Here is a 22,956-nt window from a genome sequence, read left to right as displayed (position 1 = left end):
CAGCTGATCTTTATTTGAAGCCAAGAGCTGCATTTTTCAGATTAGAACTGAGGCTTTTCTAGGAAAAGCCACTCTGGAGCAGACCATTGCTCTATCTAGCCCAAGACAGTGTCTCCAACAGAGATCCTGCACTCTGCTTAGAGAAAGAAATACTAAAGCTCACAGGGCTCTCTCTGGGGATAATTTATTTTTCACTCCAAGAGTTACAGCTTGGCTTTCACTTCAAAGTCTGTAGGCTTACATTCTTTCCAAAACTCTTGCTTATTTTATTAATCTTTATGGTTCTCTGGAGATGTTTGTTGTTTGCAGATCTCCAACCTGTTCAGGAAGCCCCTTGAGCTGCTGACCTCCATGTCCTTCAGCAGTGAGCTCTCCAGGCCAACTGGGGCATTTGTGCAGGGGAAAAACAAATTTCTCAATTTCAGAATTGCTGCGTTTACCATGGAAGCATGCCTTAAGCTTCTCAGCTCACCCATCTGGTTTCTCATTACAGCATCTCATCTAAAACTGTGAGCTTCTTCTGCCACCCAGGGAATCCCTTCTAGGAGATGTTCTGTGCACACGTGATGCTGCTCTGCCCTGAAACGTAAATCAGCCATGCTGAGGATCCACTCTTAATTCTTCAGTCCTTCCAAGTTTACAAGAGCACATACTGTCGGCTGCTCAGGCTGACATGGTGTGCTTTCTTGTTGGGTCACTGGAGTAATAAAAATTTGTGGCCAGTCATAGTGTCCCTGCTCTGTGAGTAGCACACTAAGCCAGGATGTGATGAAGGTGTGAGGGGCTGCAGGGTGACAGGGTCACAGCACTGTGCTCTCTGTGCCTCTCTTTTGGTAAAGGGGTGATTGAAGTGCTCGAGTACCTTGGCAGACCATGCAGGTAGAAAGCAAGAGGGGCTTTGTTGTGTAGTCCCATGTTTATGAGGATGGTGAACCAGCAAACCAATGCATGGACAATGGGCAGGATGGCTCAGTGTTCAGCCTGCCCTTCCTTCGTCCCTTTGTCCTTCTCTGTCCATCTGCTGCAGAGAGGAGCAGTAGAGAGGTGTAGGGCAGACTACAAAGCACAGCCTTTGTGTGCGCGGGGCTCTCTGGCAAAATGAGATGGTGCTCTGCAGACATGGCCTTGGATCCAGCACACAAACAAACAAAACAAATGTATTAGAAACAGCTGGGGAACAGGATGAAAATGAGCATCATTAGGGATATGCTTATAATAACTTACAAGCTGGGGAATGCAACATTGCTATGCTGGGCCCTTCTGGAGACAGATTTGCTGTTGCTTTTGGAGTCTTTGTTACAGCCATTGGTTTTCCCATTTATGCATACCTTGCCCCAGCTCTTGCTGGCAACCTGACAGCATGCTCTGAGATGTAGCCTCCAATGAAAGGATTTTGTCAGGAACTGGAGCAACCTCTGGAAGCACTGGCCATGGCCTCATCTGTGGGTCATGAGCTGCTACTTGGTTGAACACCGTGCATTGCTTTAGGTGCTGATCTGCCTTCCAGAGTTTCCTTCCTCATCCCAAGGGAAGTTTTGCAGCTCTTGGGACTTCTTGTTTATTCCTTGGTTGTAGGACAGCCTCACAGTTTTCCAATTCATTCATCATTTATTTTGGAGTGTGTTTGACCTGTCCTGGGCAATACTGAGAAAGGGGAAAGTACTTGCTGCAGCACTATCCCCACTCAAGTCTTTTCTCGCCTCTCTTATGCACAGTCAGGACACAGGGGCTGTTAGCAAAGAGCCCCTTGCCTGCAGCCTGCCCTGCTACAGCTCAGGAGGTGACCATCTTTTAAAGTCATACATTTCTCTCCCAGTCTCCATGCGTATTTCCTCTATGAGATGCAGTCCTTCCTTGCAGGAGTGTCTGAAACTGGCCTTCAGCCCTCAGTATAGTGGGTTCTTGCTAAGAAGTCCTTATGGTATGCTTTACATACGCCCACCAGCTTTTTTTAGTAATGCTCACAAAGATTTCAGTTGCATAGTCTGCTGCACAGTTGGATGCTTAAGAATTGATTTTGCCATTTTCCTGACAAATTTAACAAATACTGGCCAAGACTCTACTTGCACTGACACTTGCAGCTGGATAAATTTTGCCCACTACTCCACTTGAGTGTCTTCAAACCCTCATGATGTGTCTCGCACATTGACTGTTCCTGTTTGCTTCATGGTTGGATGAGATGCTTATATACAGAGCTGCCTAAATTCCAAATGTTGCCTGTGGCTGAGCAGTTCCTACCTTTGATGTGAGAGCTAGCCGCAGCCTGGGATCTGAGAGGTTATTCTTGTCAAGAGGAGAAGTTAATAGCAAAGTCTCATATATTTAACACAGAGTGCACAAAGTCCTGCTTACTTGAACACAGAAAGAGTTCAGCAATCAGGACTCATTTCCCTGTTCCCCAAACATTTTACTGACACAGTGCACTCTTTAGGCATCCCTCGGGACTGTGCTCCAGTGCCTGTTCGAATTGCAGTTACTTTGGTCTTGGCCTTACACTGAATTACCTCAGTCCTTTGACTACTGGTTTTCACTAGCTGTAGGTTTAGCTGGTGAGCTTACACGTCTCCTGGAGACACCTGAGAGCAACTGGGGACAAAGAGAGTTAGCTGTAGCTTTTGGTCACCAGGGAGGGACATATTTACGTGTACAAGACATCCTTGTTGCACAGTCTAACTGTGAATGGCAAAAGCCACTAACTCAACCATAATAACACTAACACTTGTAGCTCAGCTGCAGGTGAAAATGGCTGATTTGGTCTTCATCTTGTCTGTTCCAAATGTCTGCATGGATTGGACCACTTTGCCTTTGCAGGCTGCATGTTGGGAGCAATAGATGACAATATAAAAGGGGTGCTTTTATCCCCAATCCCTCTTTCAGACCCAAACAGTCAGGGTATCATCTGCTGTGTTCAGTGAGGAGGGTGTGATGGCCGCAGCAATGCCCTGTTTCTAGCAAGCTGCTTAGTGAGAAGATTTTCTTGCCCTGGCACCATCTCAGAAGAATGGTGGTTGCTGCCTGCCTGCCTGTGAAAGGCAGAAAGGGAAAATACAGGGTTTCAAATATGTTATATTATTTGGTGAGCTGGAATAGATCTAAGACCATATGGAAGATCACTTGTCATGATGGCTATTCACTACCCAGTGATGGATGACTTATTTTTCAGGGGAACGGCAAAGATGTCCTTCAAACACACCTTTTGTGGGAATAGCAGTGGCTGGCTTGCTTACTCTGGGGTGATCCCTTACTGCCGGTCTTTTGCAAAGCCAAAAGATACTGCTGGCACCTAAAACTGTGGGCAGCTCTGTTCCCAAGAGAGTAAAATTCTGTAATTTCTTAGGTGAACATTTAGGAGACCTGAAGTAATTTGTCACTTCAGGGAATACAAATGGCCTGCTCAGGTATGCTTAATCAAACAGCATGTATTACTGAGGATGTGCAGGGGCTTCAAACCTCTCCTTACCCAGGGAAAACTTTGGCTGGCTTGTAAGGAGCATGTCCTCCGAGTGTGGTCCCATCTTGAACCATTCCATCTCAGCTGTGCTGTGCACAGCAGAAAGGGGGAAAGGAGAAAATCCCTTTTTAAGCCAGTCCCTGTGCAAATCTGTCTCAAGGGCTGGTGCTAAATGGATGTGTATGTGCTGTAATGTTCCCTGCAATTTTACCTGGGCTATGTTCAGAAGAGTGAAGGGAGAAAGCTCCTGACGCGCTGTACAAGATGGGCATCTCCCAGGCTTGATAGTATGGTTTGTGAAAAAGGCAGCAGGGATTAAACTGGTTACTTGGTGGGAAATCTGTTAATCTTTCAGAATTTCTGAAGGATAGAGCAATGAGCTGATTCTCGGTATTTAATTTTTTTCCATTAACATATCTCTATTGATGTTGATGCTGTTTGTTCATCAGCCATTTGGGTCTGTTTCTTGGTGCTTTTATGTAATTTATAGCATTTCTCCAGTCTGATTTTTGACAAACATGGCATGTCCATGAAGCTGGGAGCAAGAACCTGCTCTCTTCTAACGTGGCTTTCCTGTTTTTCTCTGTTTTGCAGGTTCTTTTCGAAATGATGGTTTAAAAGCTGCTGATGTCCTTCCTATACTGAAGGAGAAAGTGGCCTTTGTGTCAGGTGAGCATATCTTTCTTTGATCCCTCCAGTCCATGAGCACTGTCTGCCACATCCTGGTCCTTATGATGCTGCAGAATCTCGAGGGACTGGTTTCATGTTTGAACTTGGTAATACTTAAATTAGTTCTTTGCTAAGAAAAGGGCTGTATGTGGACCAGGACTATCCAGTAATACTGAGGGCATTGGAAACTGGTCCATGTTGATTTTCTTCATATTCTGAAACAGGGGCAAATGAGCAGCACAGGTAGGATGAAAGGCACCTTCTTAGCTCCAGCCCAGATGTGAGCTGTCTCAGCATGCAGAACACTTCAGGGATCCTGCTTTTGGTTCAAGGTCAGTGGATAGCATTAAATTCCTGTATCTAGGAAGCACTCAGACCCATAAATCACTGGTGTTCCATTTACAGTCCCAATCGACTTGCAGTTAAAAGTACCATTGATGCTGCATTTGCATAATAACTCAGATGCTCAAAGTTCTCCTGCCATTCTGTACAAAGATTTACAGCCTTCATTCAGGAGACAAATCTCAAGCATCTGGGGGTGGATCAGGACTAGACAATATGGAAGAGGCTTTGAGAATAGCTTGGATGATAGTGCTTCTGGTGTGAATTACAACTTGTCAGTGAGAGGGGGAAGAGAAAGTCTGAAGCAATCATAATCTTGCATGAAGTCACTCAAATTGGCAGCATAAACCCAGGGTATTTCCAGTGGCAGCATTTCTGATGATTACAAACCATTCAGGCTGCTTGCAATGAGAAAACCTCCATCAAGAACAGCCAGCTCCCCTTGTTTGCAGTCTTTGCTTTTTTTGTTTCCTTCATCTCCACAGTAATGCTGACTGCAGAGGGGAGGAGGTTGCAGCAAGGCTGTTAGGTGCCCACACTCTTCCTCCCTGGCTCTCTCCCCGGGTGCTGGAGTTGAGTCCCCAGGCCCATGAGGATGGGGCTCATCACCCTGCTGAGCCATGGAGATGTCATCCAGGGAAGAAAAGCTTTCCCCTTGACTGATAGCTGGTGTGAGATACCTTCCCATATAGGAACAGTTAAATGGCCCAGGGATCATGAGTCCAGCTGTGACCTGGGGAAACAATTTGAGGATCTATAAATGCTAAACTTTCTCATCAATGACATGAAAATCCAGGAGTTTGAGGGAAGTTTCTGAAACACCAAGTCTTGTCTGAAACCCTAAAACTATCCCAACAGTACTCACATGCAGGAACACTTTATCTCACACTGAAGTCTCATTCTGAATGTCCTGAAATGTTTTACATGGTTGGCTTTAACTGCTCCGAAGAGGGGAACATAGTCATAAAAACACAGCGTACCTGCACACTTGTTTGTGACACAAAAGCTGAACCGGGTGCTCTGGGAAAGTGAAGGGGAGGAATTTATGCAGGGACTGTACTGCAATTTAGTTTTTGGCTTCTGCTGTTGCTTTGCATGGAATGACTGCAGGATCATTTGGTAATTCACGGAATCTTTAATAATGACAACCTGTCTGGATTGTTTATGTAGCCCCTTCCACTGACGGTGCCTGTGTTCAGCTCTGAGCCAGAGGGTCTCACATCAAATCATCAGCTCATTAGACACTGTCCTGTGCCAAGCCTGCCTTGCAGAGGGGGGTGTTAAATAAGCAGCACCAACACAATCCCCCGGGCTTTCACACCATGATCCACTGCAGGCAGGGTACAGCTTGCTCCATATAGACTCACCAGCCTCCAGACTTGGATCTGCTCAAAATGTGCTGTTCCTGACATAGCTAGAGGTCCTGGGATTTACACCTCCTCTTCATGGTCTCCAAATGCAATGACTACAGGCAGCAGTTGCCTTTGCAGGCAGAGCACTCTGAACTGCTGGTGTTCACTGCAATAGCCCCGGAATTCCCTTCCAGCCCAGAGTGTAAGTACTGCCCAGTGTTCCCCTGGACTGTTGTAATAAAGCAGATTAAGAAAATTATTTTAGCATTTCAGCTGATGGCTCGGTTCTTTTAAATTAAAATGGAATAATTTCCTAGGCTATGCTTTGAGCACAGAAGAGAAAATGTTTGACAAAACAGAAAAATCAAATACCTGGACTTTCCAAGATCAACAAATAAAAAAGTTCTGTAGTTAGCACAGCCTCTGAGAGCACATTGTGTTTTAATCAGGCTTCTTTGAGGAACAGGAGAGTTTTATTGAATCTTCTTCAGAGTTTAATACTACAGTTAATTTTAACAATAACAGTACAGTAAAGTTGTCAAGGGGGTTCTCCTTACACCAGCAGAATTTATCAGCACACACAAAAACTCTCAGCTGAACATGTCAGTTACATAGTTTATCGCTTTTCTCATCAGCTGTGGCTCACCAGCTTGTTTGTCTGTGATTCAACAGGAAAATTGCAGGGAACACACAAGACCCTTCAGGCAGGGGCTGCACTTTGCTTTGTGTTGCAGTGGATGCTCCACACCTGGACCCTGCAAAGCAAAAGGGCAGAACAGGCAGGGCAGGGAGAGCAGCTGCCGCCTGCTTCACAGCAGGCACAACAGGACCTGCTTGCACAGCCGTGTCATCTCAGAGGAGCACTCAGGCTTTCACAAGTGCACTTAATTTCAGAGTTGACATACAGCTCTAACTGTCTGGGCACAGATTCATCCAGCCTAAGTGCTGTCTGGGGCTCTGTGCCTGGCACTTCCCCTTGGCTGGCTGAGCCAGCAGCAAGCAGCGGGCGCGGGGCTCTGCATCTGCATCCCTGCACCGCGGGAAAGTTGAGGGGTGGTGGATAACATCAAGATTTTTTCCTGGAACTAGTTCTTGGTTTCTTCCAGTGATCTCATGTATGAGCTAGACTGAACCTGAACAAAGTTCACATGTGTGTCTAAAGAGTACCTGAAAATCCCATTCCATAGCTCCTATGCAGAGCAATGGAGTGAGCAGTTGCGGGTGGGGTGCATCCCAGCCATCGCTGTCTGATTGCTTCCATCACTGACCTCCTGGAAGCAGATTAAGCAGGGGGCTGGCAAGGGGGAGGCTTTGGCCACCTGCTTGTTGTCTAAACCCTAATAAAATCTTGGCTTTGCCTGGGTGGTTCAATGTGCTGCTTTCAGCAATGGAATGGCTTTGGGAGCCATTAGGGAGTGAGTTACAAGCCAGAGACTGATTTTTGTATTCTGAGGAGGAGACGAACACTGAGGAGAGGAAGTAAAACAGGTTGTAGATTATTTTAGGTGCTTTTTTTCAGTGAGAGGTGGTGAAATATTTTGGAAACTGGGCTTATAGTCTTTCTTGGGAAACACAGACGTGGTGTAAACTGGGGCATTGTTCAGCTGCTTGATTATATTTATGGGAGATTTTCTATTGATCAGTGCAGTACAGAACAAAGTGGATGAACTTTCAAGAGAGGGAAGGGAATGTGTTATCATGTTCCCTTCCCATGCACAGAACTTTTCATGTACTTAGGCTATAAAAAGCTTATTAGTTGACTGATGTCATGGGTCTCGCAGAAAGCGTTTCCCAACATCCCACCCAGAGGAGTTTCTCAGGATCCTTCCTGGTACTTCCGCTCCCTGGAAGGCTTGGAAGAGTGGTGGCGCGTGGGCTCCTGCTGTCATCCAGGTACTGTCTGCTCATCTGCCGAGGCAGGAGTACAAAGGAGGAGGCTGGCCAGGTTTCTGAGAGCGTGGTTGAGCACGGAGGAATCAGCAGCAGAGGGTGTAATAAGCTGGTGAGCTACTGCAGCTGTGACAAGCAGAGCTCCCAGCATGTGTCTGCAAAGCGGGAGGTTTTTCTGTGTGCTTTGGGCACCAAAAGGGCACAGAGCAGGGAGAGGTGGATGCAGTAACAGCTCAGCCATCTCCAACCTTTGGTAGCCCACTGTCTCCAACCGCACGTCTCGGGAGCAGTCTCGTTGTTGGGTCAGAGTAACGTCTGAACCTGACTGAGAGCCTTAAGGAAAAGCAGAGATTTCCTGAAAGGTCTTCCAGAGGAGGACTTTCAAGGTAAATAGTTCTAAAGAAAGGACAGCTTTGCAATTAGGTTCCACCAAATTTAGGCCAGCAGGATGAATCAAAGAGGAAAACTCAGAGAAGACACTGACCTTCCCAAAAACTTGTCCAAGGACACCACAGGTTGCTTAGTGTCAGGGGTACCACATGTAGAGGTGCATGTTTTTACTTTTTCTGCAATGGATGCACTTCACTCTTCAGAGAGAGGGCTGAAATGAGACCCCCCAGTGCCTCTGGGCACTGGAAGAGTTCACATCCTGGTTTCAGGGGGTCTCAGATGCTGATTTGTGGACATTGGAATTTGTATTGGGTTGGGAATAAAATTAACCAAAATATTTAATTTGTGAATGATGTAAACATTTTGTATTTGCACAAAAAGTTTTTATTTAAATTAAAAGTTTCCATTCTCCTCTTCCTCTGGAATGGAGATTTCAAATGAAGCATCAACAATTCTTCTATATTTTGTTACAGAAAAATATCTTCCATTTTATACCATTCCCTGGTGTAGTTTGAAATCAATGGAGATTTCAAAAAAGGGAAATCTGCTATTAGAAAAGCATGACTATTTCTCCATGCTTGTCTCAAATGAGGAAGAGAAGGAGTGTATGATCAGGGTGTATCTGACCTCTCTTTGTTTCTCCTTATTCTGTACAGCTTCTAGCACTGTGCCCTGTGGTGTGAGTTTGGAGTGTCTGTCTGTACCACCATCAGCAGTGACGGCATCACCATGTGTTCTTCCCTTCCCTTTTCCAGCAGCAAGAGGGGTGTTTTGTAGTGCAGTAGGTTTTGCAGTGGGGTGTTTTGTGTTAGAAGATTTGGGGTTTATTTTGTTCAGTCTCTCATACATACAGCTATTCCCATACATCTGCAATAGAGGACACAAGATCAACAAACGTTATTTGTAGCTGGGGCATAAGGCAGAGAGCTTTAGTGTCAGTGTTGAAGAGGAAGGTACAAGTGCTCCCCTGACTCCTCAGCAATCCAGCTACTTCCAGAGAAAAAAACCAAGCTCCTCTGTACTCTCTCTGGAAGTTTTCCTTCCACATAGGAAGGTATTCCCTTCCTTTTAATGAGTCTCACTTGTCCTTAGTTATGCCTTGCTGGAATAACTTTCTTTTTGGGAAATGAAATTATTTCCCCTGTGGCTTGTTGGCCAGTGTATATTTAAAATTAAAGAAGTACCCCAAAATACTTGCATAAAGCAGTGAAAACTAATTACAAGTCACAACAGGTGGTCTCTTCAAATCCATGCAGTGGCTTTGGGTGATTGAAGAACAAATTTACTTGGTAGGAAACAGGATCCTTCAGTTTCAGATGCTGCACTGGGTGTCCCATCTACAGCCTCTGACCTGCTCTGCCAGGTGATCTTCTGGTGAGAACAATTAGCCTTGGTTTTGGAGTCACTAACCCTAAAAGTAATGTTGTAAGGGTTTGCCATTAGAATTTGATTTGGGCAATTGACTCTGAGACATGGATGCTGCAAAGAGCAGCACTCTGGAGAATCAGGCCCCGGTGATTGCACTGCAGCTGTGTTAATTGGCTTGTTGTGGGAGCTTAAATTTCCATCACTTGCACTAGAATCACCTGATTGATACCAGCTGAGTTGGAGGGTGATCACACAGCTAATCCTATGTATGACCCTTGCAACTAATTAGTCTGTCTTGAAACTGAAGGAGTTTTAGTACAGAAGTCTGCTTGCAGTAAGTCCAGTAGCAAGCAGACTCTCCCAGTGAGAGCTCAGCTATGACAGGGAAAGGAATGTTATTTCAAGACTCTGGATACCAATTCCTTGATACTTTCCTTTCCTAGGAAGTCTGTTAATTAGATTTAGAAATCCAGAGTGTATTGTTTATCACTGTATTGAAGTGCCTGACATCAACTGAGCTCTGTCTGTCTCCTAGTTCTCTTCATTATAATTCATTTTTTCACCATATTTTGGACTGAAATACCTGATGAGGATTATTTCAGCTTCTCTGGAAACTCACTTACAGTCTCAGCAGGGTCTACAACATAAAGATTGATCAGCTTATGATCTACAGGGTCAGATGAAGTGGCGCATTCACTTGAACTGCAGTAGACATCTGAACAGAGGCCAGAGACACTGTGTGCTGCTCCTGCTTCCGTTGCTGGTGTGCTGCAGGGTGTTAGAAAAGGTTCTTGGGAACCTTCACATGCGTGGACGTTTGCCTGTCTCTGGTTAATCCTTGTGAATTCATGCTTATGAAGGGAGTGTGAAAGGAAGCAGAGGGTTTAAAACCCTTAAATGTGGATCACTGCAAGCAGGTAAGGATCGTGGTGGAAGGGCTGACAGAACTGGAGAGATGCAGAAACAGAGCTTGATAAAATCATTATCTGCTGTATGCAGGAAGCCTGCATTAACGGAAACTGATAATTTCCTGTCCTCAACAGGACTACAAATAGCTGGAATTCCAGTTTATTGTGTATTAACAGGGATGGATGTGCCTCGGGACTTGAGATTGGTAAAGCCTGTACACAGAGTTCATGTCACTTACACTTTGGGGTGGCCAATTTTTTGGCTTACCTGTGGGCATTTGGTGCCACTGTATGCAGAAACATTTGGGCCCACTGGTTAGAGGTGTCATGTTCAGGCAGCTGCCAGAACAGGGATCTTGTCACTGGAGTCTCTTTCCTCTTAGTTGCAGGCTTGACTGAAAAAGTGGTTATCAGAAGGCCACTGACTGTGGTGCTTGCCTGCATGCAGGTTTTCTGAGGTTTCTTTAAGGTTTTCTTTTAATGTGGTATGCATCACGATGCCTTGTGCCATCACTGCAATGTCCCTTGGATGATTTGTGGAGGAAAAAATTATGTGATCCCACTTCTGGGAATAAAACCTGAATTTAGCCATGGGCTCTTATAGGACAGAAGAAAGGGAGATGGGAAGAACTGGCAAGCAAGCCACTGACAGGAAAGGCCATTAGCAAAGGATTTTGTAGGAGAAATGCAAGGCATATATGGCTAAATATTTGTTCTCAGTGTACTTTGTGCCCTGAAGAACATGTGTTTTTCTAACTCTTTTTTTTCCAGAGCACTAATAACTAGACCATCTGTTTGCCTCTCTAAATCAGAGCAAAGCTCATGAAAACCCAACTTGAAAAACAGTAAGAAATTATCAGCTGTTTGTTTTAGCATTTAATAACTGTAATTAGCAAACCTAATGACATGTTTGATTATTGCATCCCATTTTAGTGAGTCCAGGGGGAGGCAGGAGATGGGACTTATTGATTAGAGCAACTGAGACTCCTGGCTTCCTTCTACTTTTCATTGTCCTTTAAAACAATGTGCTGAGTAGCTCTCTGAAGACTGCATGTACAATCGATGTGGAGATCATGGCTGACTTGGGGCAAGATTTGTCTCCCTGAGTGGATTAGTAACAAGCAGAGACAGATTCTTAAGCACTGTGAAGCTCTAACACAGTGGATCAAGTCAGAAAACCTCAGTTCTACTCCTGGTTTTTAAGTGACTCACTGTGGGATCTGCGCTGAACTTCTTCCCTTCTCAGTACTTTATTATTCCCCTCAGTAAAAAGATAATAGTAAAGAAAAGCAATGGTATAGACAGAGTCCCTGCACAGCCAATGCCAGAAGATTTTCTTCTCTTTTAGTGCCTGTTGCTACTTCTTAGCAGGCTCCATTAGAGGAGATGAGTGTCCTTATGTAAGCATGTTTGATGGTGCCAATACCCCCTTTAGTCTGCCTAGAAAAGCTGAGATTTTGGGTTACAAAGTGCAATGAAAACGCAGCGTATTATCAGTATTTAAGAGAGTAAACCAGTTACTGAACTCTGCAAATCTGATGGAGAATTAAATATACAGTGGTTAGCTCTAGAAGAAATCTGATGTTTCTTTATACAAGCTCTTGATAAAATTGTAAATTATGTAGGGATTCATAAAAATTAGGGATTTCTCAGTAATTTGGATTGCATGGAGTTGAAGGACACAATTGAAGGATTCTAATATATATGATGTATTTGTAATAATTTCACTCTATTGCTCAAACCCTAGAGCTGAACTTCCATCAGAAATGAGAAACATTTGTCTCTAAACTTAGCCTATCTTATAGGTTATTATATTTTACCCAAGTCTTCTTGTTTTTGTGTGTTGTAAGACTAGAAGGAATCAGTCCAGGCACTTATTTTATCCTTCCATCATCCAGAAACCTCCAACTGGGTCATCATGTAACCTTCCCCCTCCAATGAGAATTAACCCATTTTCTCTGGTCTGTCCTGCTAACTTCTGACCCTGTGCCTGAGCCTTATTTATCCTGCTCCCCTGAGGACAGTTTAGATGAACTGTTGAGGGACAATTTTTATCCTGAAGCAAAGACAGGACAGGAATGTTCTGGATCCTATTTTCTTTTCTGTTGCTGAAATCCTTGTGTTGCTGTTACTAAAAGGGTAAAGAATTTTCTGACTTAATGTTTTCAGCCTACCAGAATTTACACAGGTTTCTTATTTATTTATTTTTTAGAGCTCACTTTGGTGGAATGGTAGGTGTTAAAGGGGTCCCTGCCTAGAAACACAAGGTTGGGTTTATGAAGCCAAGGTGAATGGGCAGCATCAGTGATTAGTGCTGCTGGGCTGTGGGAAGCTCATGGCCCTTTCCAGGTGTTTCATATCCTGGGAGAGGATTATAAATGTGGGCTTGGATGTCTTCTGATCATAACTCTTGGTGCTTTTCCACGCTGTACCAATATTTAAATAATTGGGAATGGAGGAGAGAGAGAGCCTGAATGAGTAGCGGGTAGCATGTTCTTCTGGGATGCAGTTCAAGTTAAGGTCTCTGCTTCAGCAAATATCTGGAAGCTTTTGAAAGCCTCAGTTACATCTTGATATGATGGGAAATTTTTCAAAACCTTGAAAAGCTTCTTGTGTTGAAAATATATTTCCTTCCAGCTTTAGTTACTGCATTGGTCACTGTATTTGCTATTCTATTAGTTACTGTATTTGCTATTCTATAGGCTGGCTTGCTTTTCTGTTGGACACATATCATGCATGATATAATGGTTTGGCATTGATGTGGTGTGTGAAATAATCTCAACAAAGGGAGAATGTACTTAAAATGAAGAAGCTTTTTTTCATAAAAAGGTCTGAAAATTTAAATGAGTTTATTTCCTTGTAAACTGCATCCTTTCTTACATTATGCCCCCATTTTCATGCTATGTGGCAGAGGTGTGGATCTGCCAAGGTGACGCTGAATTCCAATGGACCTTCCTCACCTTCATGGTGTAAAGCCAAAGGCAAATAGAAGGCACAGAGATTTGGGTGGAGATTAGAGAGGACAGTTTTTGTACTCCGTATGTACCGCTATCTGCATGAGGGCTCAAAATAAAGATGACATCTGTTGTTTGCCTCTCCATTTGTGTCCCTGGACAAATCAGACATGACCTGGTTCCAATGGAGTCTTGCACAATGTAGCCCTTCAGGTGTATTGCATCCACTGAAAACCATGGGAATGTGAAGGCTGATGAACAGTGACATGGGGTACCAGTGGCATCTCTGTCTATATAATGAAGTTTGTGTAACAGACTGTCTTGTACAGGCAGCAGTGATGTAGAAGACTCTCTAGACAGGTCTTAGCAATTAAAAATTATCTTTATTTTAAGAAAACTTATATATAGTAACAGGAATGTGCCAATAGCACAGCCTGCAGGTGTCCCAAGTTCTTAATGAGAGAGCGCAGTGTAGATCAGTGCTGGAGATGTTCATGTCCTTGTGTAGCTTTTTCTTCTTGTTGGCCAAGTGAATTAGCTCAGAAAGCATGTGGGTTTCCTTTCTCAGAAGTGATATTTCTGTTAAAGGGATTATACTTTCCATTGAGAAGTGCAAACTCATGTGCATTTTTACAGCTTGTTTGTGAGGTCCTTGCAGTTCCATGCTAGCTTTTTGAGCTGTAGTTTAGCTTAACTTTTTCCTAGATAACAGTGCAAACATGTATCTAACAACACACAATTCCTGGAAAAAATCCTGAGATAATATGTGAAGAAAGAACTAAACATTGAGTGATGCACTATATTTCAGTTTCAATCTTCTTAAACTCTATTTACAGGAGAGAATAAAATAAGGTGCTGTAGAATAGATGGTATAGTTCAGGGTAGAGTCATTCCTTTATGGCTAAGCCTTTAGACAATTTCTGTAAAAGATGAAGGGCCAGACACTGACAGTTTAAAATAAGGGTTTTTTTAAGACAGGAAAGCTACAGGAAACCCCCCTCCAAACAATTACTCTGATTGCCAGCAACAATTTATAGATAGAAAGCTTAGGAGACATGAACTTCTAATCAAAATTTCATTTTAATGAATGATCTGATAGATTAGAACATTGTGATGCATAAACGTTACTTGGATACATCCCTTCAAAGTGGCAGGACGTGGTAAACTATCTTGGAATGAATGGTGCAACACAGTGAGTAACAGTGAAAAATGCTTTCCCTCTCTTGCTGTTGACCAGTTTAAAACTATCCCCACAGTAGGCTTTCATTAGCATTGCCTGCTTGGAGTGGCAACTTAGATTTGATGGGATTAGGTGAAAGAAGAAGTGCTAGTAGCAATTTTCCTTGTGTGGGTTTTTTTTTTTTTTCTTATATCCCCTGTTTGGAGCTCCAGCAAATGCAAGCTTGTCTTCCTCAATTAGGCAAGTCTGAAAGCTACAACGGGTGTGCAGACTCTTAAATGTGCTGTAATTTATATTTATCAATTTGGTGCACATAGTTTTTTTGACGTGTGCTTCCTGCCTGATTTTCTAACAATCCTTTATTTTCCACAGGTGGCCGTGATAAACGAGGTGGTCCTGTCTTGACCTTCCCAGCCCGCAGCAATCATGACAGAATAAGGCAGGAAGACCTTCGGAAACTTGTGACTTATTTGGCCAGCGTGCCAAGGTAAAGCTAGAAAGAAAACACTTCAAAGCTTAGGGTGGATGGGTGGGTGGGGAACGTGTTCTTGGCAGTTGCTGATTTCCAAGTATTAACATTTAGTACCTTGAGTTCTTGGGGCGGAGGAACAAAAGTGTTCCCTTCCTCCTCCTGTGTGTGCTCCGGTGGTTTTTATGGCACACGTGGTAATGCAGGAGCCCCAGAGCAGGGACAGTGGGAGCAAACCTGGGCTTCAAGCTCCTCACAGCAACGAGGAGCAGCTCTCATTCTCCATGTTTCTATGCAACTGTTTCAGGGGAGTGCAAAGGGGGGAATGCTTAGAGGTCTGCAGTTAAATATAGCAAGCTGGAGAGAGCCTGCTGTCTGTTGTTGCTTTTTAATACCTTGTAGGAGAGATACCTCGGGAGAGCTGGGGTAGGGGACTGTAGTTGCTGGGGAGGAGAGAGTGCCTGTACAAGGAGGCAGATCTTGGTGCCCCAGCACTTTCCAAAGATTTCTCCAGGGTGGGGAAGGAACATGGGTGGACTCAGGAGGAAACTTTCAAAGAAAGCTGTTTCAAATTGTTCTGAATGTAAACCACCACCTTTCCCCGCATTAGTCTCTGTGGCTCTCTTCCAACAAGCAAGTCCCCATCCTTTTCCCAGGGATGCTGGAGGAAAGGTGTGTTGCCAGAGCATATTTATTTTTTCAAGCTTTGGGAGATCATTTATAGGGCTCAGTGCCCAGATAGGTATTTCTGATCCAGCCTTAGAGAGTATGAAATTACATATGCCCTCATCCACCTTCCTTTTCCTGTTTTTAAGCTTGCCAAATATCCTTGCCCAGAAAGTACTGCACCAGCTATTGAGGTGAGCGTTACCCCAGGGCAGGTGAGGGACTGAGAAGGGATGCTCAGGGTTGTAGGAACACATCCTGTGCCACCCAGGAGCTCCTTCTCTTTTAAACCCCCAGAACATGAGTTGTTACACAATTGCATGTTTTGGCAAAGAGTGTGAAGTTAAGACATGACGAGCAGGTGGGTTGGCTGTATCTAGAAGTCAAGAGGTAAGGGTCTTGGAAATGCACTCGGTTCCTTAAACGTGCAATGTGCAGAGGACAAAGGTTGTGTTTGGTATGGTAGAGGGTTAAGGGCTGTTTGGAGACTTAATCACCTGGCTGCAGAGCAAGTGGCAAATGCAGCTGTGTGTACCAGATCTGCCAGGGCTTGTTTCCTGGAAGTTGTAAGTCCTCTGGTGATGCACTTTTTGCTCTGTTGGACTTTCAGTTGTCAAGGTTTTATTAATAAGCTGAGTCTCCCCACCCCCCTCATTTTATCCTCTAGCCAGCTCCATTTTCAACCATATTGTGAGAGAGATTACAGACATGCTGCAGGGCTGGGGAGCAGTAGGTCACTCCCTGGGAGTGTGCCCCAGAGCTTGGTAATTCCCCCCAGCTGCTGCAGTAATGAAACTGGTCCCTACATCTTACCATTTTTTGCATGGTTGCAGGTATGAAGATTGCTTTGGGTTGCAAGCAATTGCAGAGCAAAAATTACTTTCTAACATGTCAACCTTTTCTATTAATTGCTCTTCCCTCATGGAGGTGGCAGTAATAGAAAGATACATCTTTTCTGTTCCCCCCTGTCATACAACTGAATCAATTAGCTCAGTCTTTGATGCTGCTTTTGGTTGCCTCACTCTGGATCAGAGCAGCAGTGATTTTTCTCTGATGATACAGAACCTGGGGTCAGAGGTATGTGCTGAAGGAGCCAATATAAGACCTAGCTGCCTGTCTCTCTAGAAACGTTAAAAAAACATTCTCCTCCTGGTGGTCACTACAAGGCCTTGTTCTGTCCTGGTGTGTGAAGCCTTTGGAGATGTCTCTCTAGTTATACTGGAGAATATCCCTTCCTCTGTGGTACAATCTCCTGTCATGAAAATGTGCCCAGCAGTGAGGGGCTTCCCAAGTATCCTTGCAGAATGGACCTCTGGAGGTATTAACTGGAGTACTCTTTCCTTCTTGGGATATTTGCCCATTGAGAGGTGTGGAGCAGAAAGCAGCAAGAATGATCAGAGGTCTTGAAAAAGTGGCCTGTCAAGGAAGGATTAAATGTGTAGAGGTTGTTCAGTTGTAGAGAGTGAAAAGGGTCCATGCAAGTATGTTGTGATGCTGCAAAAGGAGAGAGTTTGTAGGGTGAAGGCAAACAAATGTGTTACACTGAAGCAAGTGAAGATTAGGCTGGATATGAGGAAAAGATTTGTAATGGATCCCCATTAGCACTATAAGTCATCTAATTTTTTTCTTAGATCTTTCTATTGCTGTATAGACAAGCCTCTGGAATTGATATAAATGTTATGGAGAGGGTATGCTAGATCAGGAGGTTATTTCTCCCAGTTCCTCCTAGTCCTGTTTTGTCTCGTGCAACAGCTGTGAACTCACTGCTGTAGGAGGGAAATGTGACCACAAACTTCATGGGCTTAGCGCATGGGATTGTGTAACCTATGTGGTGTAAGGAAACACTGAAAACTCATTTTCCCTAAACGTTTTGTTCACTTTAACAAGGGCAAGCAGCAAGCAGAGCTTTCAAACTTATGTTTTGGAAACAAATATATGGAAGGAACAGTTGGAATTCCTATCGCTGACTCTCAGCTCATGTTTATTCCAAGATGAGTGCTGTAGTTACTAACTGCATCAGCCATCCACCAAAATAAACAATGTCATTAGCAGAGACTCTGAGAAGCATGTCAGAAGAAACTGCTCTGATGTTGAGTGCTAAAAGGGGAAGAGTTTTTTGTGCTAGCTGAAAAACTAAAAATTCTTTGGGAAAAAGAGCCTGTAATTTATCATATTGACACCAGGATAATAATTCTTTCTTTATTCTCGGTGCATTGGTTTCTGAGTGAGACAGATTGCTCTCCACGTTGATACTATCTGTCACTTAACCCTTGTTTTATATCTTAATGGAGGGGGCAGAGGTGGCGCAGTGCTGGGAGCTTGGAGCAGGTATGAGATTGGTGATGAAATGTGATGACAGATTAGGGTAAGTGAAACCAGGGTCTTGCTAGCAGTTTTCAAAGTTTCTGATTCAGCTTTCTGCAGTTCCTTCTTCAAAACCAGAATAATAATGTGGGCTCTCTGAAAGCAGCTATGTGTGCTTGAGTTAGAGCAGAATAGTGAGGGCTTTCATGCAGCTGGGAGCCACAGTCAGGCAGGTGCCTGCAGGCAGTGGGGTTTCCTGTGTGGCTGAGGATTACTGCCTGGGGGTGAAGATCTAGGAACACAGCTTGTTCCTATCCCAAAATGGTAACTTTTCAGTCCATAGTGCCTGGGGTAATTTAAAGCTCCTGGAAGGTTCAAAAGCCTGATCTTGCAGTTTTGGGGAGGAGGAGGAGGTTGTGAGTGGGTATCCTGACACTATAAAATAATGTGCTCCTGCTTTGGTGCCCTACCTTGGTTCTTTCAGGCATATCACAAGGTCCTTTTCTTTAAACAGTGCCACTGTAATTAGTTACTAAGAAACGAAGATGCTATTCATTAGATATAATGATAATTGCCACAGATGCCAAGTTTCTACTACTCTGCCATTTTCTGCTTGGTTTACATTTGCACTAATGCTTTCTGGGTAGGCGAAGCTGTATTTCTTGTGACTCAGGATAGCTTCTATTTACATGCAAATTTAAATGGATGCAATGTTTAGAAATTTGGAGGGCGTGGCTGAATCGAGGATAACATGTTGTTTATGATCAGTGGAGCTGAGGGAGAATTTTCTGGCCTTGCTGAGGATTTTATATTTTAACACCACTGCACTGCCATCTATTCCAGTAGACTGAGCTTTGATTTATATGTGTGTAAATGAAACTAGCACCAGGCCAATCTCCTCTGCAAGCCCTTTGGAATTAGGAATTAAGTTATGTGTAGGCTATAGGAGGATAAAAAGGAGACAGAATATTATTAGCCTGAGTTATCTCCTCGAATGGTGAAGCAATACGACGAAGGAAATGTTCTCTGTCAGCTATAGTGAACCTTCCAGCTGAACACATCAATCTGTTCTGGAGCCAAGATAAGCAATCTTCGGTGCTCTCTGCAGAGCGGAAACCCAAGATGCCTCAGGGAAAAAACCTGTGTTTTTAAAGACATCTACTTTTTATTTGTCCTCTGTTCAAAAAGCTGCTCAAATGTTTCCCTGTTCTGAGGGACATCCAGGGCTCATAACAGCAGCAAAGTGTTTCCAAGGGCCAGCCTTGTGTGTTTGAACAGCTCCTCAGAACTGCCCAAGCTTGATGAGAGGTGCTAGGAACAGTAAAACAACTGAAGTGCCCCTAATAATTAGTTCAGTGACTGGGGCTTTGTAAAATTAGAAGAACAATACAGGGAATGGCAAAATGTAGCAATACTCACCCACTCTTGGATTTATTTTAAGCTCTTCTCCAGTGACCTGTGGTACTGTGTATATTAGCTCCTCTGACCGGGAGTAGTGTGAAACTCATTTTGTTGATTGATAGGAATTAAACCCTAGAGCTCTGCTTTTTGTTATGTGATCTTAGCACAGAAGGAGCTTTTGAGGACTTTTTTTTTTTCCTGGAGGCTATTGTAGATCTACAAAAATAACCATCTATTTAAAAAATAACACCAGGGACTTCATACTAATTTTAGTAACTAAATATCTGGTGCCATCGATAAGATAATTATTCTACCATACACATGTACCAAAATACAGCAGTAAAAAATGTGGTGGAACTAATGAGCCTAATGGAGACTTAGTATTCTGATATAATCTGAAAAATAATTGTAAGGTATTTTGGAGAAAGGGGTTCATTGGAAGTAAATAACTGATATGAGTACTGGTGAATTTAAGAGTGTTTTGCCACTCTGTAGCCAGTTCAAATCCAGCCTCTACCATATGTGGTATTGGTGTGTGATGCTTTTATCACTCTGTTAGGGATTGGGGGACTTCTGTTGAAGTAGTGGTGTTCTTACCTTGTCTTATTAAAAGGCTGCTGAGCTCACTGCTCTGTGTTGCTTTCTGTGTCCTCTTACTGACCACCTCACGGCCAAGTTACTTGTTCACTGCTTGTTGGAAATCAGCACTTCAAAAGGGGATCTCTGATTTCCTTCTAGCTGTGTTAATAACCTGTTGAGGCATTTTATTCCTAGATGAGTGGATGTTGGCTATAATTGATGTTGAAATTCTGCAGCAAGTGTCTACAGCTGCAACCTTGGAAAGTCCCATTTACCAGAAGCTGTTAGAAAATGTGGACTTCCTAGAAGTGCAGAGGGAGTGACAAGAGCTGTCAGAGCCTGGGGAGCAGGAGTTAGGAGAAAAGATTGAAGGTGTTGGGGATGCTTACGTTAGAGAGGGAAAATAAAGTGATGTGGTAAAATGCACTCTGCAAGCCTGAGCTAATATAAACAATTTAGTCTCAGTGCACATGAAAAATGGGGAAAAAAAAGAAAGTGAAAAAAATCACAGATTGAAAAACTGAAGCAGGTTTCTGTATCCTCCCCATCTTGGAGACCCTGTTAGGAGGTGTGTCAGGAGGTACCCAGGTCTCATCACGCCTGTCTTGCATCAGAGGCATGAAAACAAGTCACTCCAGCTTTTGTGACACTGTTTTGTATAAAGATGTGGGGTTTTTAAACAAATACACAATTTTAATTTCCTTTGTTTGTTTTTAAATGAACACAAACCTGAGGGGGGGGGGGGGGGGGTTTGGTTTGGTTTTCATTTTTTTTTGGTTTCCAAATTACTTCCTGCTTTCACTGCCTGTTGCTATTTTTCTGGATAGTGTGAGGTCCAATCTTGCACAGCTTTGGACCTAAAGCAGATACCCTCTATTCCTCTGCCCTCTATGGGAGCTGAGAGTGCTCTCTGAGTGATTCCAGCCTGGTTACCTGCTGAGCCCTGTTCTACTGTTCAGCTCCATAAGAGTGCAAGTGTTTTCAGACTGGTTTTGTGATAAGCAGCACAAATAGCATGATACAGAGCTTTGCAGTTGGTGTACTGTGAACTGCACAGCTCATGTAGCCTTTTCCCTCTAAAGACTAATAAAAGGCACTGTAAGCTGGGCTCTGCATCTCATTTCTAGCAGTGATCATCGATATGGGTCTAACAGAAGTTTCTCTATTGTGAAATAGAAGCAAATGAGATTAACTTAATGTTAATATTGAAACAAGCTCATGAAGATTTCATTATCTTTCTATTTATTATTCTTGTTTCAGAATGTGAGTTTGGCAATTGAAATAAATAAAATAAAGGTTGGTGTTCTCTCAAGAGTGAATTCCTTATTTAAAGTAAACTCCTTAAAGTACTTACAAAGGGATTTGCAAAGTATTTTCTAAGTTGTTTATCTTGTATCCAAACATTTTGTACTGTTTTGGAAGACCTGAAAATCTTACTGGTTCTTTTTGCCCACTAAATTCTACAATATTTGTTTATTCTTAAGTATAGCTTGCTCCATTTAATTATATTTTAATTGTATTCCAATAAATAATTGAAGTTACTGATTGCCACATGCAGAGAAACTAGGATTTCAACTTGTCATTGTGTTTTTAAGCATTGTATTCAACACTCAACATCTGCTTAATTTTAGACTATAAATCTGCAAATGAAAACAGTTAATATGAAGGAATCCCTCATTTATTATGTCTGAATTATTTCCAAGGCAATTGTTCTATTTTACAGTGTAGGGGAGGGAGTTCAGTTCACTCTTACTGCCAACCATGCAGACTCATGCTGAGATTTCAAAGTCATACTGGGTTCTTTCTGGTTCATCTAATATCTCCAGCACAAATTCAGGGTGGTTAATAATTTGAAGATTTAGGATTGCAGAGAGCACTACAGGCCAAGTTTAACATACGAGGGAAATGCACAGGTCTGGAAGAGAAAGTTCCCTTTCCTAGCACTGGGCTGTTTTCCATCCCAGTGGGAGCTCAGTCATACCTTCTTCAGTGGAGTCAGTGCATAGGGCTGGTGGAGGGAACACATCCAATGAAATAAAAGGTTACTGTTTTACTTTGTGCTCTTCCCAGGCTGCAAAAGTAAGCACCTCTACCCAGTTCAGGTCCAATGACTTTATTGCTTCAGCCCTGCTCTCCCAGCTGCAGAGCATTTCTCCTTCCCACAGGCAGTGCGTTCAGGCTGCAAGTTCAGAGCAGCCACAAGGATGGCAGGGAGTGGATTCCCAGCCACAGCTCTTGCAGCACCACCACACCTGGCCTCTCTCTTTCTTACTGGGAGAGGAGCAATGCTGTTAAAACCCTCTGAGCACAGTAAGAGATGCCTGTGGCAGTGCTTCCTGCCAAAGCCAGGGCTAAGGGGACCTGGAGACCACTACCTCCTACATGGGTGGTGATTCCATGCAGTAACATCAGCTGAGCCTTCTCAAGGTTTGTCAAGGGTCTGAGCTTTGCCAAGGCCCTGAGAAAACCTCAGATGTCTTCTCAGGGGAGCCTCAGGTGTTGCTCAGCTTCCCTGCAGGGGCTGTGAGGTGCTGGTTTTGGGTCTCTCACACAAGATGGGTGCCTGTCCTTTGCAGCCACTGCCCATGTTGCTGTATTTCTGTTAGCAATGATGTAGGTAGTACCTCACTGCATTGCCAACAGAGGATTCTGGCTGGGAAGGATTCTGCTTGGATTTCTCCAAATCTGGAGCAAACAGCAAAACAACTCCCCTCACCGTGCATGCCACCACTGCTGGGACACAGGAGCCACCATGGCCTAGTGACACCCAGTGGTTCTGGTAGGGTCTGGGGCCTGATCCCATCCCCTGAGTTGTCTCATGTAGAGCTGTGCTGCACACTCTGCTTTTTGAGCTCTGCCCAGGCCCTCAGTCTGGCGATTAGATCAGCATTGTTCCTCCTCCTAAATGGCTTTTGCATGTTGGTTGTACCAGCATCTGCTGCCTGGAGGCAGGAGTTGAGGTGATGGAGAAAAGGCAGAAACTTGTAAACTACGATATATCCTGCACCCATTCTCTGGTGAGGGAGCGGGTAC

General features: G+C 43.7%; 1 protein-coding gene across 13 annotated transcripts in view; it reads left to right on the top strand.

The window, feature by feature from the left end:
- Positions 1 to 4,045: 4,045 nt before the first annotated feature.
- Positions 4,046 to 22,956, top strand: part of KALRN (kalirin, RhoGEF kinase) — a 330,226-nt gene continuing 311,315 nt past the window's right edge. For all 13 annotated transcript variants that reach the window (XM_017740170.1, XM_017740164.1, XM_017740169.1 and 10 more), the window contains exons 1-2: positions 4,046 to 4,120; positions 14,877 to 14,991. The gene's annotated coding sequence lies outside the window, so the exon portion shown is untranslated. The remainder of the gene's footprint in view (positions 4,121 to 14,876; positions 14,992 to 22,956) is intronic.

The sequence above is a fragment of the Corvus brachyrhynchos genome, unplaced genomic scaffold (genome assembly GCF_000691975.1).
Source record: "Corvus brachyrhynchos isolate BGI_N302 unplaced genomic scaffold, ASM69197v1 scaffold126, whole genome shotgun sequence".
Lineage (NCBI taxonomy): Eukaryota > Metazoa > Chordata > Aves > Passeriformes > Corvidae > Corvus > Corvus brachyrhynchos.
This window is presented reverse-complemented; position numbering and strand designations above follow the sequence as displayed.